Below are 12,233 nucleotides of genomic sequence, written 5' to 3'. Positions count from 1 at the left end.
CTACTGGGCGGGTCCCACGCCGGAGACCAACCAGGCGGTTCCCGGGGCTAGTGACCCAAGCGCGCCCCAGGCCACGCCCACAGCAAGTTACCGCGCCCACCTTCCCTCTCTCCTCCCCGCTCCCCCTTCCTTAGCCCCCGGACGCGCCCAGGCCAACGCCCCACCCCTTTCCCTCTAGGGACCCGCCCTTCCCACTCCCACCTTTGTCCCCGCCCCCAGCCTCACAGTCCCCGCCCAGACCACACCCCCCACGCTCCAGGGACCTACCCTTCTCCCCTCCACATCCCCGTCCCTCCCCTGAGCTCGCCTCTGCCACGCCCAGAAACCGCCCCTGGCCACGCCCTTAGCCAGAGACCCGTCCTCTCCCCGCCCCATAGTGGTCCCTCCTCGCCTCCACTAATCACGGAGCGCCCCAGGCCACGCCTCCGGCTACTCGCCAGCCTCTTGCCGTACCCCATTTGTGGTCTCGCCCCAGTTCTGGGGCCCGCCCACTGGACCCGCCCCCCATGAGCCTTTCACCGGAGACCCCGCCCCTTTTACTTATGGCTCCGCCCCACCTTGGGCTCCCCTCAAGCCTGGCACCGCCCCTGCCCTGTGACAAGCTCGTGGCCCCGCCCACGACCAGTGACTCGCACACCCAAGACCCCGCCCTAACTTCCGTCACGCCCCCATCACCATTGGCCCCGCCTCAGCACCGCCCCCCACCTCCCCGCGACGCTAATTGGTTTCTTTCCAGAGAGCTTCTCGGGCTCCGATTGGCCTCATCCGTCGCCGTTCCTCCGTTCGATTGGCCCGCCGCGCCCGCTTTCGCGAGGCCCAGTCCTTGGGCGGGAGGCGGGGCCAGCGGCGGCGGGCGGCGCGGGATTGGTCGGCAGCGCAGCGGGGGCGGGCCCGCGCCGCGCGCAGCGCCCCGGCTGGAGCGCGAGGAGCAGCTACCGCCGCCTCAGTCGCCTCAGACTCGGTCGCCTCCGGCCCCGCCGCCGCCTCGACCGCCCCGTCGTCACCCGCTCTCCCTCCCCCCAGCCCGGCCCCACCCCGGGCTCCGGCCCGGCCCGCCGGCGGGTACGCCCTCCTCCGCGGACAGGTGAGCGGTCGCCCGCCGGGCCGGGGGCGGGGGTCCTGGCCCGGGGCCGGGGGGGGGGGTCGCGCCGGGGTCGGGGCCCGGGGTCGGGGTCGGGGGCAGGGCCGGGGGTCGCAGCGGGCGCCCGAGCGAGGGCGCGGGCCGGGGCGGGCGGCGGCCGCTAACTTTGCCCGCGGGGCTCCGGAGCGGGGGGGGGGGGCGACCCGCTGGGGGCGACCCGCTGGGGCCGCGGCAAGTTGGCGGCGGCCGCGGGGCGGGGTCGCGGGGCCGGGGGGCGGGGAGCCCGGGTCCCGGCCGCCCTCCGCCCCGGGGCCGCGCGGGCTCGCGGGTCAGCCGCGGGCGCCGTCCCCGACCCCCGGCTCCGAAGTTGGCGGCGCGGGCGGCGCTGCGGGGAGCGGCGGGGGCGCGGGCCGCGCGGGTCGGCGGACACCAGCCGCCTCGGGAGCGCCTCGGGGGGGTCGGGGTCGCGCCGGCGGGGCGGGCGGGGCGGGCGGGGCGGCGACCTCTGGGCCCCGCGTGCACGTGTGCGGGCCGGCTCTCGCCCGCCGCCCCGCGAGGGTCCCGCCCCGCCCCGCGACGGCCGTGGGGTCCCCGGTCGCGCCGTCGTCCCGCTCTGAAGCGTGTCCGTCGCGCCTGGAGCCGGGAGTCAGCGGAGCCCCGTCCTCCGCGGCTCGGGTCGGCTTCCCCTTCCCGCCTGCCCTCAAGGCGGCGTGGACATGGGTCGCGGCCGCTGCGAGCGTGGGGGACCGCGCGCGACCCTGTGCGGGCTGCCCCGGGGCGCGGGCCGTCGCCGTCCGTCGGGGCGCGGGCCTTCGGGGCGGAGTGCTGCTCCTCGGGTCGCGCCGGGGAAGCGCGTGGGGTCGGCCCTGCGGAGCGGGACCCCGGCCTTCTTGCCCCGCAGCAGCGCGTCTCCTTCCCTCGTCTCAGAGACGCGCGTTTGGGGCCAAAGAGTCTGTTGGCGCGGGGGCGGGGCGGGGCGGGGAGGGGCGGCGCGCAGGAGCCGGAGCCGGAGCCGCTGGCTGCCGGCCGCGCCCCGCACTCGGACCCCCGCCGGAGCCCCCGCCCCCGGACGGCCCCCGGCGCCGCTGAGCCCGCGCTGTGGGCTGTCGCTCGTGCGGGGACGCCGCACGGCCCCCGCAGGTGCTCCGGGACGCGCGGGGCTTCGCCGCTTCCTCGGCCGGTGCTCGGTGCCGCCCGGTCCCGGCGCAGCCCGGCGGGCGGAGGAGGAGCGGGCCTTGGAGCGGGACGCACCGGCGCCTGTGGGGCTCGGGCTTGTGGCTGGGTCCGCCGTGGCCGGTGCTGCTCCCTGATGCTGCTGGACCTCGGGGTGCCACGTTCCCGCACGTCTTTACGGACACTCAGGGCTGGGGAGACGCACACCGTTGGGGTCACAGGGTTGAGGTGATTACGGGAAAGTGTCCGCACGTGGGCTCATTTTGCCGGACGTTCAAGGAAAGTTGTCTTTTCCCTGTTGTGGGGCGGCGGCCAGCCCGCGGTCTTGTGGGGTCGCGCTCAAGGCTGGCTGCTGTGCTTCAGTTGGAGGTGTCCTTCCCGGCCGGGCGGCCCGTGCCCGGGCTGGCGGCCACGTGTCCCTGGCGAAGTCATTCCTGTTTCCGGAGACCTCGGGGCTCCACTGTGGCGGTGATCACCGAAGCAGATCTTGGTCAACGGGAATCGTACATCCCTTTAGCGAAGGCTGGTCCTTTGGGCCAAAACAAAGGAAAACACCTTCTGTGTGTTGGAATCAGCCCCATCCGAGGCACTGCCGCGAAAACGGGGGACCGGGCGGCAGCCGGGCTCCCCCAGCTCAGGGTCCTAGTGGCCGCGACTCCGGCCGGTCGCGCCCGCCCTGTCCATGGTGCTGAACGCGTCCTCTGGCCGATCCTCGGCTTTCCTGGCCGGCGGGACGCGGTCTGGGCCTGCGCCCGCGTGCGGGGTGAGCTCTGCGTGGTGTTCGGGCTGGCGAGTCGCTGAGCGCGTCGGAGGGAATATAGAAGTGACTCCTAAAAAGCTATGAAAAGGACAACCCAGGTAACAAACGCGGGCCGACTAATGGAATTTCAAATAAAAAAATAAAATCATTTTCAAAATTTACACATTGAAAACAAAAGTCGAAGAGTCGAACAGGGAGGTTCTGAGAGTCTGAATGGAAGCATACCTTTTAAAAACTCAAGCCGTGTGTTGCCTCTTTTTGTCACGTGGATAACGGTGTCGACTCCACAGTCCCTTTCCCGCTTCTCAGTCTTCTCGGCATGTGGGAATTTCCTTGCTGGAGTGTGGACCTCAAGTACCAAACCACTGAAATTAAGTGCGATCCTGTTTCTTAACAACCACCCTCTTAAAAATGTACCCTTTGTTGTAATATATACACATATTTGTACATAGAGGCGGTTTGTTTTTCCATCAACAAGGTCAGTTGTAGTGCCCTCACACATGGGGTGCTTTCCAGCGTTTTCAGAGAGGACTGGAACCCTCTGTGTGCCTGGCGGGGCTGTTGGGCCGCTGTCAGTTGCCAGGCATTCTGGCCACGTTGCAGCACCATCTATTCTCTTTTCTTTAATTTTGAGGACATCTTAGTAAGTCACTTTAGACAAATTCCTTATTCTCTTGCGGTTAATTTTATTTGTTCTTTTAGAATTGGCCCACAGGTTAGCAATAAGAAGTAATGGGTACCGCGACTCTTCCACGTAATTGTAAATTGTGCATCAAACTGAGCAGTGATTTGTAAGGTGTTTGGCTTTGGGCATCTGAGCTAATTCTTTGGCCCCACCAGCTGTACACTTACTTAACTCCTATTATTCTGTGAAAGACTAACCTGTTTTGTTGAGGGAAACCTCGGGCAGCTTCTTTCTGCCTCCTCCAAGCTTCAGAAATACTCTCTGAGTGCCCACTCTTTGCCTGGCCCTGTGCTGATTTGAAAACTCACGGGGGAAGGAGACACAGTATTTTTCATGGAAGGACTCCCCTTTGGACTGACAAAAGGACTTGTGAAGTGATGGTTACAGGGGGCCACACTAAGTGCTGCAATTGGGATACACAGAAAGTTGCGTTGGTTTGTTGAAGCGAGGTAATTCATTTAGGCTGGGACTCAGGAAAGGCTTCCGAGAGGAGGTGGCCTTGGGTTGAGACCTGAAGGGTGAATTGTAATTGTACTTGGGCATGGATGGGTGTAAAATTAATTACAGAAAGACCAGAGGGTTGATGTGACTGGAGAACAGAGTTTGTGTTGGTGAGGGTGTGGAGGGCATTGTGAAAGTGTTAGAACTCAGGAGGTGTGGGGGAGAGTCCACTGGAGATGGTGTGGCAGGCAGAAAAATGGCTTCCCAAAGCTGTCCACATCCTAAATCCCCAGAACCTCTGAATATGTTATGTTCAATGGGCAAAGAGAATTTAAGGTAGTAGTTGGGATGAAAGTTGCTAATCAGCCGATTTTAAAACAAGATTCTGGATTTCCCTGGGTGGGCCCAAACTCATCATGATGGTCCTTAAATATGGAAGAGGGAGGCTGAAGAGCTAGTGTCAGAGTGATGGGAAATGAGGAAGAGCACCTGTCACTGTTGGCTTAGAAGATGGGAGGGGTTACAAGCCAAGGAATGTGGGCAGCCTCTAGAAGCAGGAAAAGGTGAGAAAATGGATACTCACCAGAGCCTCTAGAAGGGAACACAGCCTTGTCTACACCTTGATTTTAGCCCAGTGAGACCTTGTGTCTGAATTCTGATCTCCAGGACTGAAAGATAATTAATTTCTATTGTGTTAAGCCACTAAATTTGTGGATGTCTGTTAGAACAGCCATGGGAACCTGATACAAATTGGGGCTGCTCTCAAAAGTTTTAGCTTGCAAAGTTTGAAGAGGAAATAACCTGATCACATAGGCAGTAGAACACAAAATGATTTAGCTGCTGTTGCGGGGGAGGTGGCCTCAGGTGATCATGGTTCTCATCCTTAGTTTCATCTCCTGGCAAGACTGGCGTTGATACTCTTACCCGGCCTAACTCTCACCTGAAGTCTTTAACCTCGCAGCCTGTTTAGTCTCTGCCATTGCTTACTGCCGCTTCCTGCTGGCTCACCTTTCTTCCGTGCTGGGCACTCTCAGGTCTGCATGCACCAGTGCGATTGCGGGGCTCGTAGAATGGGCCAATTCCAGCCTCAGAGCTGTTGTCAAAGTATTTTCCAAGGGTTTGTTTCTTCACAGCCTTTCTAGTCTCTTGTATCTTCAGATGTTTTAATTGTTGTTAGTCAACTTAGGTTACTTACTAGTAAGTGTGAAGATTTTTTATCCATTTAGTGGCCACATGGGTTTCCTCTTCTGTAAATTGTTTTCATGTATTGTTTGTCCATTTGTTACCTGGGTTGTCCTTTTTATAGCTTTTTAGAAGTCATTTATATATTCTGGATTCTATTTGTGCCCTATTTTTTTTTTTAGCCGTTTAAAAATGCTGTTTTGACGAACCGATGTTTCATTTTAAAGATTTTATTTATTTATTTGACAGACAGAGATCACAAGTAGGCAGAGAGGCAGGCAGAGAGAGAGGAAGAAGCAGGCTCCCCCCTGAGCAGAGAGCCCGATGCGGGGCTTGATCCCAGGATCCTGGGATCATGACCCGAGCCAAAGGCAGAGGCTTAACCCACTGAGCCACCCAGGTGCCCCCGATATTTCATTTTAATGCAGTTGGATTTATCAATCTTTTCTTTATGGTTTGTGGTTATTGAGTTTTATTTAAGAAATTCTTTGTTACCCCAAGGTTATAGGATATCCTCATCTTTAAAAAATTGGATATTTGGGGGCTCCTGGGTGGCTCAGTGGGTTAAGCCACTGCCTTCGGCTCAGGTCGTGATCTCAGAGTCCTGGGATCGAGTCCCGCATTGGGCTCTCTGCTCAGCGGAGAGCCTGCTTCCTCCTCTCTCTCTGCCTGCCTCTCCATCTACTTGTGATTTCTCTCTGTCAAATTAATAAATAAAACCTTTAAAAAAAGAAAAAAAATTGGATATTTGTTTTTTATATTCTACTTGGGACTTATTTTTGTGTGAGGTGTGAGGTAGAGATACAATTTTAGAACTTTTCCAAATGCATAACCCATTGTACCAGCTTTATCACTATTTATTGAATACCATCCTTACCCCAATGATCTGCAGTGCTTCCTTTGAAACACAAAACTTTACAGATATGAGGATCTGTTTCTGATTTCTCCATGTAAATAATGATAATTTCATTTCTTCCTTCCTAGCCTTTAAGCCTATTTATTATTTGTCTTATTTCTGTTGTTTGGACACTAGACAAAGTTGCATAGAAATTTTGATAAGGCTATGCTAATACTGTTTTACACTTTGAAGGTAATACTTTTAGAGCCTTAAATACGAAGTTTGCTATTGTTTTTTGGTAGATTCCTTTCATTAGGTTAAAGATGGTCTGTCTCCTCTGCTAATAGTTTGGTAAAAGATTTAAAAAAAAACATTAATAGAGTTTGAATGTTAACAAATGATTTTCTTTACCTATTTAGATGATTTTATGTTTTTTTCTCTAAATTATGACTGAGGGGGCGCCTGGGTGGCTCAGACAATTAAGCATCTGCCTTCGGCTCAAGTTATGATCCCGGGGTCCTGGGATTGGCTCCTGCATTGGATTCCCTGCTCAGCTGGGAGCCTGCTTCTCTCTCTCCCTCTGCTGCTGCTACCCCTGCTGGTGTTCTCCCTCTCTCTCTCTCTCTCTCTCTCTCTGTCAAAATAAATAAATAAAATCTTTGAATAAAATAAATTGTGACTGAAATGAAATATTTTAATTTTTAATTTTAAACCATCATTGATTTCTTGGGATAAACTGTACTTTGTCATGACAGACTATTTTAAAAATTATTATTGGATCCAATATGGTAATATTTCATTTACGGTTTTGGCATATATTTTCATGAGAAGTATTGACTAATAATCTTTTCTTGTATTGCCCTTATTCCAATGTGGCATCATGGTGATGCTTCGTCTTCCCTGTATTGGCTTCTGAAAGGGAGGGATTTTTGTTCCTTGGAAGTTTGGCAAAATTGATTCTTAAATGCTCTGGATCTGGACCCTTTTGGAACATGGAGTTTCTTACACCTGCAGTTACACTTAGTATATGTGCTGCTGAAGCGAGCACTGCAGTTACACTTTTGAAGGGTTGCAGTTCCGTTCTTCTCACATTTCGTTGGCCAGGAGGAGTCATCCCAGCCATACTCAGTTTCAAATGGAGCAGGGAGGTGGAGCCTTCCATGTCCCAGAAGCTCGGACAGATAGTAGTAATATTTACCAAACTATGGAGGTTGATGTCAGTTCTGCCTAGTTAGCCAAAACTCAGCCCGTGTTCCTCTGTAGGTCTTGTTTGAAGACTTACAGGTGTGCAAGGTCTGCAGGTATGTTGGTCCTCAGGGGACTGACTACAACGTGAAACTAACAGTGTGTTGGTTTATACTTGTTCCGAACAAACCATCCTCCTTACTCTCCTCAGAACCCACCTCCTGTCTCTCTACCTTTCCTTATTATAAAGAAAAAGCCTCCTTTTCTTATTCCTTTCTGGGGATCTAAGTCTTAACTGTCCTTCAAGGCTGGCACAGTTCCCACCTCCCTGCTTAAATCCTCTGTGTTAGCTCTGGCTTGTGGCGGACTCTCCCTTCACATCTTACAGTCCTGTTCTGCCCAGCGGTGCAGAGAGAGCAGGGTTCAGTTTTGTTTATGGGTAGTCAGTGGATCAGAAGAACCTTCAGATCCAAGCACATGTTTCCCTCCTTTGCCTGGGCTCTGCCTTGGGAGACGGATATAGTGCCCAGACGGTATGAAGATGGCCTCACCATGATCCCCGTGATTCACACCTTTGTATAATCTTTTCCTATTGAAGTAGGACTTGTTCTAACCAATAGAACAGGGCAAAAGTAATAGGGTGTCACTTCCTTGATTATGTTACATTAATATGAAATTTCGTTTTGTTAGAAACTCATTTAGAGGCTCTCTTTGCTGGCTTGTGTAAGCAGCTATGTGGGGGAAGCCCACATGGCAAGAACCTCAGGTGATTTCTAGAAGCCGAGGGTGGCCTTCAGGGATAGCCAGCAAGCAGCAGGGGCCCTCGGTTATACGGCAAGGAAACAACCTCTGCCAATAACCCAGTGGAGCTTAGGAGTGAATTCTTCCCCAGCTGAGTCTTCTGATGAGAACGTAGCCTGGCCAGCACCATGACCACAGCCTTGTGAGACCCTAGGCAGGGAACCTTGGTAAGCCTGCTCAGACTTTTAATTCACAGAATCCGCGAGATAATAAATGTAAATTTTAAGTTGCTCAGTTTCTGATAGTTTATTATATAGTTATAGAAAACGAATATATCCATTCTTTACTGACCTCCAATTTACCCTCAGTAGAAGTAGATTTGCACTGATGAAGGATATTTTAATCTAGTTGACATAATCAGTTTTTAAAGTGTTTTTCCTATTTTTAAAAGTGACACAAATGTTTTGTGTAGAAAAATTGAAGCAAGCAAGGAGTATAAAGGACAAAATAAACATTCATAATCTTATATACAAGAATACATACAACAATACATACAAGAATAGCCATTGTGGGGACGCCTGGGTGGCTCAATTGGTTGGGCAGCTGCCTTCGGCTCAGGTCATGATCCCAGCGTCCTGGGATCAAGTCCCACATCGGGCTCCTTGCTCGGCGGGGAGCCTGCTTCTCCCTCTGCCTCTGCCTGCCATTCTGTCTGCCTGTGCTCGCTCTCTCCCCCTCTCTCTGATAAATAAATAAAATCTTAAAAAAAAAAAAAAGAATAGCCATTGTGGTTTTCTACCTTTGTATGTGGTATAATATGCATATCCTAAGTTGGGATTCATTCCGTAATGTTTTGTGAACAGCTTTCTTTGTACTACATAGTGAGAACTTCTTGTGTCATATCATATTCTTTTAAAATATGATTTTATTTTATTTAAAGATTCTTTATTTGACACAGAGTACAAATAGGGGGAGCAACAGGCAGAGGGAGCGAGAGAAGCAGGCTCCCTGCCGAGCGGGGAGCCCCATGTGGGGCTTGATGTCAGGACCCTGGGATCATGACCTGAGCCAAAGGCAGACGCTTAACAACTGAGCCACCCAGGCGCTCCTGAAAATACTATTTTAAATGTTGGCGTACTTTATAGTGGGTGTCCCAGTTGACAGAACCACTTCCCTGACAGCTAGACACTTATGCTGCTTTAAAATATTTATCATCATAAATAATGCTTTGATCAATAATCAATAACCTATACTAAAATCATTGTATCACTGATAACTTATGAAGAGTAAGTTTCTAAAGGCAGAATTAATAGGTCAGAGCTTGTAGATGTTGTTAAACCTTTTGATACTTAACCATCCAGGTTCCAATGTTTCTTTTCTTTCTTTCTTTTAAAGATTGTCTTTATTTAGTCTATTTCAGAGAGATTGTACAAGTGTGGGGAGGGGAAGAGGGAGAGGGAGAGAAGCTCAAGCCGACTCAATGGTGACCGCAGAGCCCAGTGCAGGGCTCAGTCTCATAGCCCTGAGATCACAATCTGAGCCAAAACCAAGAGCAGTAGGATGTTTAACTGACTGAGCCACCCAGGCGTCCCCCAGCTTCCACTGTTCTTAAAAAATGGTATAAAGCTCAAACATCTGTTTGTGTAACTCACCAGGTTGGGATAGGACAGAACTATTGATTTTTGAGCATTTAGGTTCCTATTTTTTTAACCCTGTTTGCAAAGTGCTTTTAAATTATTCATTGAAGTGCAGTATGGATTCTATTTATAGACACATTTGTGTATGAGATCGCTCCCTTAGTGCCTGGGCAAAAAGCCTACGAATTGCTCTTATCACATCCCTGTCTTTGTGAATCCACATCTACTCCTATCCACCCTTCTTCTTTGTTCTCAGCCAAATAGAGACACTGAGACACACAAGGTCTTGTAGTCTTGTGATTACTCAGATGAAATGGCTTTTCCGAGCTACTTCTTGCCATTTATGAACTAGTTGACTTCATAAGTATGAGAGATCAAAAAATTACTAATTTAAAAATATTTTTCCTGATTCATAGAGTATTTAGAAAATTTGTGAAATAAAGAATGGTATCAAAAGCAAAATAAAAATATATAATTCTGTCACCCAAAGATGACCACTGTATAAACATAACATATTAGCTTATTCTTAGAATATATCAATTAGATTTCAGTGACTAATTTTGCTTGAGATTTTTGCATCCAGGTCTCTGAATGAAACTGCCACATAATTTTCCTATTCCATAGCTGTTTTGTCTTCAATTTGAGATGAATACTTGGTTTATTAATTTGCAGCTTTTTCCTCCTACTAATATGTGTATTTAAGGTGATACATTTCCTTATAAAATAATGCTTTTGCTGCATTATACAGAATTTGATTTGAGGTATTTTCCTTGTTGTTTAGTATATACTGTACACTGAATTGTGCCCCTCTCAAATTCGTATGTTGAAGCCCTAGCCCCCAGGATGATGGTATTGGAGATGGAGCTTTTGGGAGATAATTAGGTTTAGATGAGGTCATGAGTGTGATAGGATTAGTACCTTATTAGAAGAGACCAGAGAACTTGCTCTTTTTCTCTTTCTCCTTGCCACGTGGGGATACAGCGGGAAGACAGCTATTCGCAAGCCAGGAAGAGGCCCCTGACCAGAGCTCTGCCATGCTGGCATTCTGATCTCAGACTTCCCAGCCCCTGGAACTGTGAGAAATAAATGTCCGTTGGTTAAGCCCCTCAGTCTATGGTATTTTGGTATAGTAGCCCAAGGAGACTAAGGCAGTTATATTTTCTAATTTCCAGTAAGATTTTTAAAATTTATAGGTCATTTAGAAGAACATTTAAATTTTTTAAAATTTAAATGTTTAAATGTAAATTTAAATTTAGAAGAACATTAAAATTTTTCAAACATATGCATATTTTCTTATTCTTTTCCAGCACAGTTGTGTTGCCCCCAAATCTTGCTCTTCATAATTCTTTGAAATTTGCTGATGTGCTTTATGGCCCAGAATATGGACTACAAGTTTTCTCACACATTCCTGTGTGCTTGAAAAGAATTAGGTTCAGTGTATACATTCCATTCAGCTAACTTATAACATACTTGTCACCTCTCTGTTTTCTTAGTATTTTTGGGTCTGGTTGTTACATCAATTACTGAGATAATTACCCAATTTCATTATGATTATAGATTTGTCTTATTTCTCTTTGAAGTTCTGCCAATTTTTATGTATATATTTTGAGTCCATGCTATTAGGTCACGAGAATATAAAATTGTTATGTCTTCTTGAAGAACTGAGACTTTAGTTATTAACAGTGGTTTTCTTTATCTCTAGTAATGAATCTTTGCCTATGGTGTCATATACCAGTGCAAAGATAGACATTACAGTTTGCTTTAGGCTCATAGTTGCATGATATCTTTGTTTTTTATCATTTTACTTTGAACCTTACTGTTTTCTTAAACTTTAGGTATGTATCTTGCAAAATAATCAATTAGATTGTTTTTCATTTAGTCTGATAATTTTTGTCTTCTAACATTGAACTCATTTATCTTGAGTGTAATTAGTAATCTATTTAATTCTATACTCTTATTTATTTTTCTTATCCCACATGTTCTGTTTATTTTTCTCTCTTTTCTTATTTTAAAACAGTATTATGATTTTTAAAAATCATTCTACTTTTCTTCTCTCTTCACTGTGTTGGCAGTTACAGTTTATTTTTCTTTACTTTCATGGTTACCATGTAAATTAGATAATGTGTTATTAACTTACCCAGATAATGCAGTTATACCTGCCTTCTGGAGCATGCAGAGAGCATAGTGTCATAGAATACTTGAACTCCATTCCCCTGTCCAGCTTTATTGTGCTTATTATTGTGCACTTCAATTCTATAAGCTTTTTTAAAACTAAATGAAAAATTAATATTAACTGTGTTGTTATTTAATGTACCATTAGTGTTCATTTACATTTATTCACAACTTTGTCCATTTTTTGCTTCTCATTGCTCTCTGACATTTCTGACCTTTCCCTTCTGCCTGAAGAACGAGCCTTCTTTCTAAATTTATTTATTGCAGATCAGCTGGTACTAGATACTCCCTATTTTTTTTTCTAGAACTATTTTGTTTTCACTTTTATTTTAAAAATT

At 48.8% G+C, this 12,233-nt stretch overlaps 1 protein-coding gene across 16 annotated transcripts in view; it reads left to right on the top strand.

Annotated features, from left to right (window-relative positions):
• Window positions 1-884: 884 nt before the first annotated feature.
• PCBP3 (poly(rC) binding protein 3) overlaps window positions 885-12,233 on the top strand; it is a 255,803-nt gene continuing 244,454 nt past the window's right edge. For 7 of the 16 annotated variants that reach the window (XM_082719931.1, XM_082719943.1, XM_082719942.1 and 4 more), the window contains exon 1: window positions 902-1,084. The gene's annotated coding sequence lies outside the window, so the exon portion shown is untranslated. Of the gene's footprint in view, window positions 1,085-12,233 lie in introns of all 16 variants that reach the window. The other 9 variants (XM_082719939.1, XM_082719929.1, XM_082719946.1 and 6 more) reach the window with 8 other exon arrangements.

Source organism: Mustela nivalis, assembly GCF_964662115.1.
Source record: "Mustela nivalis genome assembly, chromosome: 1".
NCBI lineage: Eukaryota > Metazoa > Chordata > Mammalia > Carnivora > Mustelidae > Mustela > Mustela nivalis.
Note: the sequence above shows the minus strand (reverse complement) of the source record. Positions and strands in the feature narration are given on the sequence as shown.